Raw genomic sequence first — 14,531 nt, forward strand, 5'->3', positions numbered from 1 at the left:
TGAGTTGTACATTTTCCTTATTTCCTTTCCTCTTGTAAATAAACCTTTTATTAACCTTTTTGTGTGTGTCTGTAGTAGAGTATTCATAAGTCCCTTTAAAGTGTGCAGGTGAGGACCCACAGCCAGGAACCCATTTAATATCGAGGTTGCTCTATAACAGTAACAGCCATTTCACTTAGTTCTAAAGGTAAGTACAATTACCACAAAAAATGTCCACTAACAATTATTTAATTTTCACTGCCCAGTAATCATTCTGTTAATGCTAAAAAACAGCAAACAGCAAAAAACTTCTATGATTAAAACTTAATTTATTTATAACTGCTAAATTAATAAGTAATTAAAATTTATAAAATTCCTAAATCTTAAACATTAAAAAACATAATTACCTTATATAATGGTAATCGAGTGCAATTACTGCTAAAATCAAAAAACTTCTTATTCATATAACTAATCTATTTTAATTTAAGAAAAGTAGAAAAAATTAAAATTAAAATTAAAATTAAAATCCCAGTGCTGCATAAGTTGCACTCACCCTTACATAACCCAAGCTTCAAAAGAAAAAAAAAAAAAGAAAAGGGAAATTCATTTTACTCTTTCAAGCTATGTTTTCATCTGTTACTTTCCTGATTATGTTGACAATTAACTACTGTTTCTAACTTTAACTGCTCTCTCTAACTTTAAAATTCCTCTCCAGAGGGTCTCTGTCTTAAAAGACCACAATTGTACATCAAGGACTTGGCGGGGAATGTTTACAGCCTTTAGTTTCCAGAACAGTGTAAGTGTAGCATATCACTTGTTACAATGAAGCCAAATTCTGAATCACTGCCTTCAGCAGAAAAATACTAATTGTGTCAAAATGTACTATTTATATTATGCAGTGTCATTGTTGCCAAATTAGTTATTTAATATTTTGTCATGCCACATTTGCAGTTTTACTTCTAAATGCATATATTAACAATTGCCACATTCAGTAGAAGCCAGCCATAAACAAATGGGAAGAATCTAGCAGGAGTTAGCTAATGAGATTCCTGACTTCAGGAATCTGCCCCCTGCCCAGACCTTTATCAGAGGACATGAGTAGCATGGCCCTGGCAGCATTCTCAGTCTTGCTAGAAACTTTCAGATTTTTTTTTTTCTCTAAAACCATTCTCTTAGGCCTGTCATGACACCTCATTATGTTTTGAATATTCACTGTTATACTGACTTGTGATATCTATTCAAGTGCTTGTTGTCTGTGTATCTTGATTGGCAAGGTGTTTGCTTAAGCATTTGCTCAATTTTGAAGTTGAAATTGACCTGGTTTGCTTGTATTCATTGATGTGGGTGTGTCTTCAGTTCTCTGTGATGTTATCACTTGACAGGCTCATGTTTCCCCCCCAGTAGTGACCCCACAGCCTCATCACCATGAGCATCCACCCTTGTTGCCCTTTCATAAAAACATCCACTTCTACCTATGGGTCCCTTCCTGTGCCTCTGAGCCCTAACATCCTCTGATTTTTCTCCATTTCCAATCTTTTATAATTATATATAGAAATAAACAATTGAATCAGATAATATGCTACATTTGGGAATGGCATTTCTCTTAGATGATTGCTGTAACATCACCATAATTATTGTAATAATAATTCATTCTTTTTCATGGCTTAGTAATTTAATATTCCATGTCTCTGTTGTAGGAATGTTTGTTTAACCACCACCCCATGAGGGACAACTGGGGTGTCTTATGGGCAGAGTGTTGTGGACATTGCTGTATAGGTCTTTGCTGTGAACATGTTTCCCTTTTATGAACTAAATGGTGTGTCTGGTAATTGCCAGTCACATTTATTAAGAAGCTGATGAACAAGAGTGCCAGGGAGAGGGTCCAAACCAGGGAGGGAAGAGCACGAGAGACTGTGCTGTTGGATTGTTAGGGGGAAAGCTAATTCCATACAGGCTTTGTGGACTCCACCCCCAGTCCAGACCAAAGCCATCAGGACAGTGGGAAAGACAAATCCCATGACCACCAAAGGGAAGGTTGCTGGATCCTGAGGGTGGGATTAAGCAGCCAGTTTGGTATAAAAACCAGACACGTGGGCTTTGGGAGGTTCCCTTTTTGGCTCTCTGCCAGCTCCCAGCCTCCACCAGCTCTCAGAGTGCCATTGGGTTTCCAGGTCAGCGGATTGGGTAGGACACATTAAAGACTTTATTTCCCTATTTTCTCCCCAAGTTGTACATTTCCTCATTTCCCTTTCCCTTATAAATAAAACCTTTTATTAACCTTTTGTGTGTGCCTGTAGTGGAGTATTAATAAGTCCTTTCAAGTGCACGGGTGAGGACCCACAGCCAGGCAACCCATTTTATATTGGGGCTGTTCCGTAACAGTTTGGCACCCAACGTGGTTTCCAAGCTACACCCATGGTTGACCAGCTCAAAGTAACTTTCCTTGCATTGGTCACCATAAGTGCACTAGGTCTGCAGGACACCCAGTGAAAATCTTTGTTTCACATCTTGAAAAGTCTGCTTTTTTTCTCCCATGTGTACGGCTCTTGTGGGTGTGTTTTTGACGCAAACATGGCCTCAACCATGAGCTTAAGCAGTTTTATCCCTAACTTCAGTTCTTTCATTTTTTTTTCTGGCCTTGAGTTTAAGTAGTCTTTTTCTGTTAAATATTACCACCAGTTTTATAAATGTAAATATGGCATATGACACATGATTTTACTTCTGTATACATATGTGGGCAGTTTACAAGCCATCCCTTTACAGTCTGTGCTTCTGGATGTTTTATTGGTATGTGTGCAGGCGCCATTTGCTACATTCTTATTTCTATGAGAGGTAGATGTTCTACTTCACATACCGAGAATTTGCTGCAACCAATTCAAACTCTTAGCTATGCAACAACACAATCAGGCTTTTGCTTTAACTATTAAGAATGTGAGGGATGAAAACCATAATGTTTTTGAGTCAGCTTTTAAAAGCATGCAGGATCAAGTGCAACAACAAAATCAGACTTTTGATTTAATTATTAAGAGTGTGAGGGATGAAAAACATAATGTTTTTTAGTCAGCTTTTAAAAGTATTCAGGATCAAGCTTTTAAAAGTATAAAGGACCAGATACAGGCCGCCCTCCATAAATTGGATATGGCAGAGGCTCAGCTGATGGCACAGAGAAGAGATAAACCTTCTCCTTCCCATGAGGACTGCAAGAGGGCGGAGTTAAAAGAGGAGGAGTATCATTTGCTAAATACCTTAAATACATCAGGACAAAGTCCTTCTCCAAGTGATGAAGCCCCTCCCGAGTCCCTTCCCGTGCAGACTCCTGAGGCTTCATGGCCTCCATTGCTCTCCGGGGAGGAAACTAAAATGGCGTCTCCTCCCCACACTAGAAGCAGCACCCATTTTGGCAGGAAGGATCACCTAAGAGGATGGCAACCTTGTTTGCTTCTATCTTTGTCTCCCATTGCCCTAAATGGGCAGCTATACAGCCAATGTTACATATTTTATTACGTCTAGATGAGTGGAGGATGGTAGTCAGGAAAGCCAGGAAGGAGGGTGACCATCTCCACCAACAGGATAGACAATTCTCAGAGCCAGAGATTGTTGTCCCAGAGGTAGATCCTGGATGGGACCCCAACAATGGAGGAATGGCGATGTTGGACCTGTACAAAAAAATGTTTATTGGTAGAACTGGAGCAGGGAATCCCCAAACCAAAAAAAAAATTAACAAAATATTAGAACTTGCACAAGGGGCTAATGAGGATCCATCAGAGTTCCTTGAGAGGATTATTCAGACGTATACAAACCACACGGATATAAATCCAGATGACTCAGAAAATGCTTGTTTGATCACTATGGCATTCATCACATATAGTGCTCCAGAAATAAGGAAAAAGTTAACAAAGGTAGACAGTGTCACAGAGATGAGTCCGTCCCAGGTAGTGGACTTAGCATTTAATGTTTATAATAATAGAGAGGACAGGAGACCAAAACCTGCAACTGTTTTCATACAAAGAGAGCACAGGACAGGGTTTCGGGGAAACAGTAATGGACTGAGATGTGAACCCCTAAGAAATAATCAGTGTGCTATCTGCAGGAAAGAGAGATGTTGGAAGTACAGTTGTCCCAGGTTAAAGGGAAGAGGCAGATGCAGTAATTACAGAAGGCAGGATAGAAGACTGAGGACACCACGACAGGATGATTCACGCAGGGGTTACAGGAGGGAATATAGGAGGAGCACACAGAACCGGGAACCAAGGAGAGAGGAAAGAAGACAGATGTTAGCACAGAGTAGAGGCTCAGATGATGATAGGGAATATGGACAGAGAAGGAATCAAGAGCCCAGTACAGAGGACAGGAGACAAATGATAGCACAGAGTAGAGCCTCAGGTGAAGATAGGAGGGAATATAGACAGAGTAGAAGGAATCTGGAGCCAAGTGCAGAGGAAAGGAGACAAATGATAGTTCATGGAGAAGTTTCAGATGAAGAATAGGGGTGTCCCAGGGGCTCCACTAGATCTTAAGAAGCCCATTAAAATAACACCCTCAGAGCTCCGGGTAACCCTCACTGTGGGGTATTGTCTGATTGATTTCTTGGTGGACACTGGAGCGACATACTCAGTTTTGAATTCGAAATTAACTAAAATGAGCAAAGAGACTGTAGCAGTCACTGGGATTACAGGGAGGCCACAACAGAAACCCTTCCTACAACCTTTGGAGTGCTGGCTGGGCACCAAACAGCTCCAGCATAGCTTCCTGTACATGGAAGAGTGTCCAAACCCTTTACTTGGTCGTGACCTTTTAAGTAAGCTCAATGCACGAGTTATATTCTCACCCCAAAATCAGAGGCTTCACCTACAGGTACCTCCAGAGCATGCTCTGTGGTTCCAGATGTTACTTACTCAAGATGCTCCACCAAAAGGTGAAAATTTACCTCCAGAAATTGTTGAAAGAGTAAGTAAATGGGTATGGGCTGATGGAACCCCAAGACGTGAGAAAAATGCAGAGCCTGTAAAGATAGAAGTGATAGAGGGGAGCAAAACCCCAAGAAGGAAACAATACCCTTTAAAGGAGGAGGCCTTGAGGGGAATTGAGCCAGTATTGAAAAGGTTCCTTCAATCTGGACTCATTCAGCCCTGCCGCTCACCGTACAACACTCCGATTCTGCCAGTGAAGAAACTCCATACAGGCGAGTACCACTTTGTCCAAGATTTAAGGGCTATTAATGACATTGTTCAGGATTTACATCCCACTGTGCCTAATCCGTACACCCTATTAACTGCCATACCTGGTGACTTTGGGTAGTTTTCGGTATTAGACCTGAAGGATGCATTTTTCTGTATCCCAATAGATGTCCAGGATTGCCGCGGACCAGCCTCCAGCAAAATGTCGTGTCAGGGGTTCCTGAAAGGATGAGAGGGTGTCAGCGAAAACGAAAGGGCTGAGGGGAAGAGGATGAGGTAGTGAGGAGACACTGACACTTGATGAGGTGCAAGTATCTTCTGCCGAGAGACTCAGCAGGTCTTTACTTACTCATTTTCAGTAATCAGAAAAAAATACATTATCATGTGTAAAGCAGAAACAATTAGTGTATTTTATTCCCATGGACCACTGGCTCCTACGGGTCCCAGCTAGACGGTAGCCTTCAAGGTTAATAGATAAAAAACCAAACCTAACACTAAATCTTATTATTTCAGCTAGACAATTACCTAAGACAGTTGATAGCCGCCAGTACATCCCTATCAGCTAAAGCCTAAGCATCCAAAGACTCTCTATTCTTATGGCCTTCAGCCAGAGACCAGCTGCTGCTCAGCTATCAGAACCTTTTCTACCTAGAAACTTCTTAACACAGTTAACTTCATTTAAAAACTTTCCTAAGAACTACTAAATAAAAAGGAACTTCTAAAAAAGCAGAAGAAGGACTTACTGTAACAGTTGTGCTGGTTTGCTTGTCAGATATGTACAATAAATTGTCTCCCATTGTTAAGTGGGCCAAATTGTGTAATAACTAATTTCTAAACAGGTAATTTTCCATGTCAATTGCTTGCAGTCTACTGATACATATAATTTATTGCCTAATGTACTTTTCTGATAAATTTTTCTCCTTTTATGACCAAGAACAAAAAATAAAGGGATGTCAAATCTTCAGCCCCATGGTATGAGGCACAAGGAATCTTCAGCCCCACAGTATGAGGCCCTTTAACTTCGGCCCCACTGTGTGAGGTTCTTTGAGCTTTGCTGCTTGTCAGTGTCTTATCTGGCTGGGGCATCAAGGCCTCCTGCAGCACAGGATCAACTGCTTTTTGCCTTTGAGTGGCAGGACCCTAAGTCCAAGAGCACTCTCCAGTATTGCTGGACTGTGCTTCCACAGGGATTTAAGAACTCCCACTATTTTTGAGGAAATACTGGCCAGGGATCTCAGGAAGATTCAATTAAAACAGGGTGTCTTATTGCAATATGTAGATGATTTATTGATTGCAAGTCCAGACTATGAATCTTGTCTGGAAAAGACCATAGTGGTACTGAACCACCTGGCAGAATGTGGCTACAAAGTGTCACCTAACAAGGCACAGATATGTAAACAAACAGTGACATATTTGGGGTTTGAAATTAAGAAAGGCAGATGGAGCCTGATGACAGAAAGAAAACAGGTAATCTGAGTTGACATGAAGGCAGGGCCCCTACAGCAACAGTCAGGTTCCGACTTCAAATTTGCAGATGAACAAAACGCCCCAACTAGGGCACTTGAACAGTGGGATGTGCTTCAAATAACTGACATGGCCTAACCCCCCATGCCCCATATTCTATCTTACTGCACTCTGCCAGGAGACCAGGGGGTCACACTGGCACAGGGGAGTGCTGGACTCTGTTCAACACTCTCTCCTTGGACAGGGGCTCTGGAGTGACTGGGAAGGAGTTTCCTGGGATGAGCTCTCCTCCACCAGCAGGGGGCAATAGAGCTGCAGGCAGGAGCCCCACGACAACGTGGGCTCCCCAGGAGCCTCAGTGGGAGACCAACCTGCCCAGGGGCCTGGGAACCAGAACAGCTTCAGGGGAACTCAGCACAGCCAGGCCTTCCCCCAGGCTGCTGTGACCATATTCTGAGGGTGAGAATCACACTGTGCTGCCAGGACACTGAAGGGACCAGGATCCAGGGGGCATTGCCTGGGAAATGCAGCCATAGAGCCTGTGCCCAGGGAGATGACCCTCTTTGCTGGCAATCAGGGGCACCCTCACCACTGCCCACCACATCACCTCTCCTTCCTCTGGCTGACTGGCAGCTTGGGCTATACCTACTTTGCTCAGGTCATGTCAGGAGGGGCAGGCCTGCTTCTGGGGACACCCTGGCCCTGAATGGAGATTTGTAGCCTCAGTTAAGAGACCCTCTCCAGAGGGAAGTGATTCTCCCTTCTCTGGTCATTGTTTGGTCATAAGCTGTCCCTGGCTGAGTTAAGGATCCATGCACCCTGGGGAACCCGTGACTATTCAGTCCCCTGAGCTCTCCCTCTGTGCAAAGACCATGACCCTTGTGGCCTTCAGAGACCATGGTGCCTAAAGAGGGTTTGTTAGCCAGGTCTGGATTTCAAAAGCTTCACAACTTATGTAAAACAGTAGTGAAATCCTAGAGTGTCATTTTCTGTGGTGCGTGAGCTGTCACAACAGTGACCCAACACCATGTGGAAAAAGAGACTAAGCTGTGATCACTCTTCCAGAGTGGATGGTCGTTTAACAAGGAAACTTCCATGCCCTCAATAATGAACAAGCAGCCAATGACACAGGCCACACATGCACATCCTTACGACAGGCCCGGGATGGGACAAAGTGCACCTGGGGTACACGGGAGGACGACAGAAGGAGAAAGACGATGACTGGGTCTGGGGACCCCCATCCCCTACATCACTGGATTCTGATCTCTCTTATGGTACAGCTCAGCCCCAGCCCAGTTTCCTGGAAGACCCTGCAGTCTCAGCCAGCCAGGACAGACCCCAGGTGTGGGCTATGTGGGGTCCCACCCCAGGAGGTGACTGTGGTTACAGACCTTGGAGGCCAGGCTGCCTTTCTGACATGACGAGCATGTGGTAGATGCTGACGCTCAACCCAGGAGCCTCAGTCACCTGTTCTACCCCACAGCTGTTCCCCATCTTAGTGAGGAGCCCCAGGGGAGGGGTAAATTTCTACAACAACCACACCCTCCCACCCCCCAGGATCCCAGAAGGCATTAAGAGTGGGTTCTTAGATCCACCCTTAGGGCCTGGATACCAACAGTTCCCTTAGCCCAAGGGGCCGAACACGCCTCCCTCTACCGCCAGGGCCCTCCAGTCCTAACCCAGGCATTACTTTCTGACTGTTCTTTCATCTCACAGTGTCTTTTCAGAGGGGATAGGTTAGAAAAAAAGAGCTCCACTGAGTTAGGAAATGAAGGTCAGGGGACAGCTCAGGGACATGGGGAGACAGTCCAGGGGATGTGGTGCCCAGCACCAATATCTAGAGAGCAGGACAGATCCAGGTCAGTGAACAGCAGCTGAGAAACACAAAAAATTCAAAGCAAAGCCGTATCAAAGGAAGAACAAATCCAACACCTACCACCCCAGCAATAAAGGCAGCCTCTGCTATCCCACCACTGGCAACTCATTTTGGAGTCCCCTCCCAGTATCAGGAGCTTTGCTTTGCTGCTTCTGCTTCAAACAAAGATTTGTCCTGCATTGCTCCTAATGAACTTTGCAAACTCCCCGAACTTTTCTCCTCCTTTCAAAGTGACCACCAGCTCCCTGTTCCTTCTGGAACTGGGGAAGCCAGACTGCACATGTGACTATTGAGGGTAGCCTTGGCACTGGCATTGTCACTCAGCACTAGCTCCCTGGAGGCCTCTTAGTTATTGTTGCCTTAAGAGGTCATTCCTTTTTGATTATGCTCAGTGTGATAAGTCAGAAGGAAAGAGAAAAATGTTAGATGGTTCCTCTTATAGGAGGGAATAGGGAAACCAAACAAGGGATCAGGAGGAAAAATACAAAACTAGGAGGCAATATATAAATCAGAGTCCTTCAACTGGGGGGGGGGTGAGGGAGAGGGATCAAAACAGGGGAATAAAGAGCACAAGAGACTATGGTGACGGGGTGACGGTTCATGGGGACTTAGTGGTGGGAATAATATGGGGATTACACCTGAGAGGCCTGCCGGAAGCCAGCTCAGGCAAACTGTCGTGTCGGGTTCCTGTAAGGATGAGATGGCGTGGACGAATCTGAGGGGGGTGAGGGGGAAGGGAATGAGGAGACGCTAACACTTGTTCCTGGTGCAAGTTATCTCCTGCCAAGGGTCTCAACAGTTCCTTATTTGTACATTACAAGCAAACCGTGGGAGTACATGAGCATATGCATTAAAGCAGGAAGATAAAAATCATTACATCTTTCTCAAGAACAGCCAGGGGACTATTTGCCCTCTTGCAGAGGCCATGACATTTATTATTCTTTGTTTTAAAGAAGGCACAGTTGCTAAACAAAGGTGTTCTTAGAATAGTCATTTATCTTTAACATCCAAACAATTATCTTATTACTAGCAAAAACTTATGTTACTGAAACTAACATTTCTATGTTCACCATGGTGAACGCTTAACTAAGGGCTAGGAGGGTTAAGGGACGGAAGTTATCAGGGGAAATAAGACAAAGGGATTTTTTCTAACTATCCTATAAACTTAAGACTAACATACAACCATATGATTAAAGCAAAATCAGAAGGCTTTCATATAGAAATCATCATCTAATATTGTTTTAATAAGATTGATTCAATATTAAGAACCATGGGCCAAGAGGGTGTCAATGCCGGCAAGCTGCACCAAATTTTCCCTAAACCCAACTCTCAATTAAGGGAGGAATTCTCCTAATCTAACAAAAGAGTTTTTCTACCTATTACTCCTGTACTTATCTCCTCAGCCTTGTTTCCATATCTAACTTTACGATCAAGGGAAAATTCCTTTTTCTGTAAGATTGCTGATTTTTTTTATATATTTATTTATTTATTTATTTATTTATACAAGCACTGGGTACAGTCAGAAGCACAGGAAGGTGAGAGAATTCACCAGAGCAGGTAACAGAACAGGCAGACTGATGAAGTACATTGCTGAGGGGAGCAGCAGGTGTGGCAAGAGAGGTCTGAGCGCCATGTGGGTCCCTCACCAGTGGCAGGGGATGGAACCGGCGCTACAGAGACTGCGGACAGCTTTGTAGACCAGCGCTCAATTGCTGCACCACCTCCACTGATTGTTGTTTTAAGGAACTACAAATATTTCATCAGAGGCAGGGCCGGAGATGGTTATGGCTTTTAGTTCCCAGAGTAGTTAATACGTGACATATCAGTTGTTCTAACATTGACAGTTTCCAAGTGCACTGTTTGTGCTACCATGGTCATTAGCTCAATTAGTCACAAAATTGTTGTTGACTTACCTTAGGTGCATACTTTAACAGCTGCCATGACAATTGTCACATCCAGGGGAATCAGCCCTAAACAAACAAAAAAGATCCAGCAGGAGTTGGCTATGGAGCCTCCTGACTTATCAGGAATTTCCTTGTACTCAGAGCATGGCTCCTGCCTGCCACTCAACTGCTATCTCTAACTTCAAAGTAAAAGAATTTCCTTCTACATATGGCCCTTGCCTTAGAATACCACGTATCCATATCAAAGACTTAGCAGAGGGATGTTTACAGCCTTTTGATCCTGGAAGTTTTTTCACTTGTTAATGTAAGGCCTAATGTTGAATTACTGCCTTTTGGCAGAGAATTACTAATTATTTAAAATGTGTTATTCGTATCATGCAGTGCCATTTGCCATCAAATTGGTTATTTAGTAATACAGTATTTCCACTACAGAAAAGTTAGCTATAAACAAATGAAAAAAAATCTAGCAGGAGTCAGCTAATGAGATTCCTGACTTTTCAGGAATCTGCCCCATGCCTGGACCTTTGTCAGAGGACATGAGTAGCATGTCCCTCACCAGAGGAGAATGAAAAATGATGTAAAATTTGTTTAGTCTAAAAGTAGGAAAAAAAATCCTTTTCTTTGCTGAGTAGGATTCCATAGTTCATGAACCAAAATCTGGTTTACCAACACCAGGCCTGGCATCTGTTTTCTCTCTGGACAGCAAATGGAGAAGCTTTTATGCACAAGGTGTCATGATTATTAGTGATTGGACCTTCTGCGAATATGACTTCTCAGGATCTGAAGTATATGCCTGAGAGAACCACCACAGGCCTGTGTGGGAAATGCAGGTTTTGTTTCATCAGACACCTGCAAACTCTATCCAGCATTGTGGTTAATTTCACACCATCAGTCAGGTGTGAGAGCCCAATTTTCCACACTCTGTCAGTATTTGGGGTCCTCTCTTCTACATCAGCCAATCTGACAGCACAAAGGGACACCCTCTCCTCAGGTTACAACAGTGTTTTCCAGATGATGGATGACAAGCTCCTGCTCCTGCTTCTGCCGTCCTATATCCTCCTCACAAAGTGTTGGTTCCACTTAGTCTCCTTTCCTCAGTGGTTGTGTCTTCACTGTGTGTGATCACATTTCCTAGTATCCTCTCTGCACTTGCTGATCATGGATACGTCTTTGTACTCTGTTCTCTTGCCTGTTGCTTGTTTCTTTTATCCTGTGGAGGAGGTTTTATAAATCAAAAGACAGAAGTTTTGATGAGGTCAGTGTATTCATCTTCCTTTCACATATCACGTGTCTGGTGTCATCAAAGTACCGCAACTCAATCTTTCATTCCAGTGATGCTTCCTGTATGTTCTTAAACATAAACAAGAGCTATTACCTGAGGTTACATGACCCAGTTCCCTGTGTGGGGATGGAATTGGGCTTCTCACATAGTGTGACTCCTGTCCCCACAGCTCACTCCTCAGTCTGCAAAGTCCACACGAACATTTGTTTTCCTCACTAGAGAGAGTGATGAGGGTTGTCCCAAACCAGTGGGTGGTCCAGGGTACAGATGGAATTGTGTGTGTGTGTGTGTGTGTGTGTGAGAGAGAGAGAGAGAGAGTGCTGTGTCCACAGGTCTTAGAATCTCTAGTACACACCAGGCACTAGGTTGCACTTCACAGTCTTCCATGAGCTGAGCTCTGTCTGTTCTTCAGAGCCCCTAGCAAGGCCACAGGGAGGTAGGAAGTAGATTTGCATGCCACCCGAGGATAAGAGAGGCCCTGAGCACCCATCCCAGCTGCAGGCTTAGACGCTGATCCTGCTACATCTGCACCATGGCTTGGAGCCCTCTCCTGCTTCCCCTCCTCATTATCTGCATGGGTACTGGCCCCCAGGAATCAGCCCACACAAAAACAGGGAGCAGCCTGGGCCAGGCCTTCAGCTCAGAACAGTGGATGGAGTGGGACTGTGACCTCTGGTAGTGACCCTCATCCTCACACTCACCTCTCTTCTCTCCTCTTGCAGGTTCAGTGGTCACTGCTGAGCTGAGTCAACCACAGTCAGTCTCTGTGGCCTTGGGACAGACGGCCAGGATCACCTGCCAAGGAATAAACAGTTTTGCTAGCTGGTACCAGCAGAAGCCTGGCCAGGCCCCTGTGATGCTCATTAATATTCTTGATAACAGGCCTTCAGGGATCCCTGCCCGATTTTCAGGCTCCACCTCAGGGAGCACGGCCACCCTGACCATCAGCGGGGCCCAGGCTGAGGATGAGGCTGACTATTACTGCCTCTCACCAGGCAGCAGTTATAATCATCCACAGTGACATGGGGCCATGGGGAAGTGAGGCATAAACCCCGTCCCCATCTGGGTCACACTCTCCTCCAGCCCCAGGAGGAGGAGACACAGGCAAGAGCGTCCTGACCCATGTCCCAGCTCTTTTGCCCCTCTACCACTTCTCAGACATTCCTTGCAGATGAGTCCCGAATGGATTTGGGACTGCAGGAATGGGCTCTGTCGTGTGCCCTTGACCACAGTAGTTGTGGAGATTGAGGACCAAGGTGGAAAGAGTGAGAGGGCAGACCTCGAGAAACTGCAGAGACAGCTCTGGAGTTGAGCAAAGATTCTAAGCGCAGTGACAAGCACAGGCGTGAGGGAGAAAAAGGATGAGCAGGAGGAATAACCACCCTGAGACACCACAGGGAGCTTCTTGCATGAATTACACACACACACACACACACACACACACACATACACACACACACAGGCATATATGCTTTTTCCCTGGTCAGAAGAGACATCCTATTAAGGCATTGGTTGCCTGGCAGGAGCACTTTGCTCAGTATTGGGAAAATTTGCCCAAACTTTTAACTGTTCCTGTGACTCTTAAAGAGAGTAAAAAATCGAGTTGAGAGTGAGGATTGAATGCGTTCTATAAATTTACTGAAATAAAATGTAAAAAGAAATATATACCATAGAGAAAAATACATGTCTGGAGTATGTAACAAGGGTCATTACACAAAATTGCCCGTGAGAATTAAAAATATATTTGCCCTAATAATACAAAACTCAATGAGCCCATCCTGAAGGTGAAATTTTCTGGAGGTCATGTATCTAGACATGGAGACTATTATCATGAAAATGTTTCACTATTTTGAGAGTAGCAGATGAGTGAACATGCAAATAAGACATGGGGCACATTAAAATATGAGCACAATTGACATTCTAGAAATATGTTATACTCTGTGAGATTTCAATATATGATGGAGGACATCGTCAGAATATTACTTGATGCAAATGAAAAGATGATTGAACTTTATGATGTAATAATCAGAAACATTCTTTGATACTGAGAGAAAAAGAATGAGAAATGACAGGTATTTGAGCTGCAGGACAGCATCCAGGGTCCAAATGTGTAAGTGATGACACTCGGGAGAAAGCTGGGAGGGAATAGAGGATAGGACAAGTATTTGGAAAAGAGAAATGACCAAAGATATTCCAAATTTGATAAAAACTATTCACATACAGAGCTTGAGATTCAGCAAACCAAGAGCTAAAGGGAAACAGGAACACAGCTCTACCCATGCAGGAAGGAACAGTTTAGGGAGAGACTCCCCAGTAGAGATCCAGAAAGACTCACCTGCACAGTGAAAACACGAGAACAGAATCCTCACGACAGCGATGCAGCAAGAGACAGAACAGAAAATGGTGAAGCTTCTAAATGAGACAAACCCTGAGCATCTGTCCCTGCAGCTGCTCTCACAGGAGCCAGAGGAGCGGTGGGTCCCATGAAGCAGGGCTCATGTGGGGAAGGACAGCTCCACTCCCCACGCAAACCAGGATAGGGAGGTCAGGCAGCAGGCAGCCAATGAGAAGTTCTCAGCTGTGAATGAAGATTCCAGGTGTAAATGAATTTGCAGCAGGGGAGGCTGGGGAGAGAGCCATCCCAGAGCAACTCTGCCTTTCACTCTTCCAGCCCAAGCATTTCTTAAAGATATGAACATGGGAACAAGAAAACAGCATGCAATTCTGTTTATGCTTATACAAATCAATAAGTTACTTCTGGAACAAGTTTTTATAGTTAGTGGGGATCATGCACATAAGCCAGTTGGTCCTCAGAGAATAGGAGTCAATTCTGGGAAGAAGTTCTCTTT

At 44.3% G+C, this 14,531-nt stretch overlaps 1 long non-coding RNA gene across 1 annotated transcript; it reads right to left on the reverse strand.

Moving 5' to 3' along the window:
• Nucleotides 1-441: 441 nt before the first annotated feature.
• LOC129145749 (uncharacterized) lies at nucleotides 442-14,280 on the reverse strand. The gene is made up of 5 exons (XR_008551752.1): nucleotides 14,018-14,280; nucleotides 12,384-12,477; nucleotides 10,410-10,466; nucleotides 5,261-5,376; nucleotides 442-3,635 (listed from the first exon to the last, which is right to left on the reverse strand). It is a non-coding gene; the product is annotated as an uncharacterized LOC129145749 (long non-coding RNA).
• Between the last annotated feature and the right edge of the window lie 251 nt (nucleotides 14,281-14,531).

Source organism: Talpa occidentalis, unplaced genomic scaffold (assembly GCF_014898055.3).
Source record: "Talpa occidentalis isolate TD23 unplaced genomic scaffold, MPIMG_talOcc4v2.1 talOcc4.14, whole genome shotgun sequence".
NCBI lineage: Eukaryota > Metazoa > Chordata > Mammalia > Eulipotyphla > Talpidae > Talpa > Talpa occidentalis.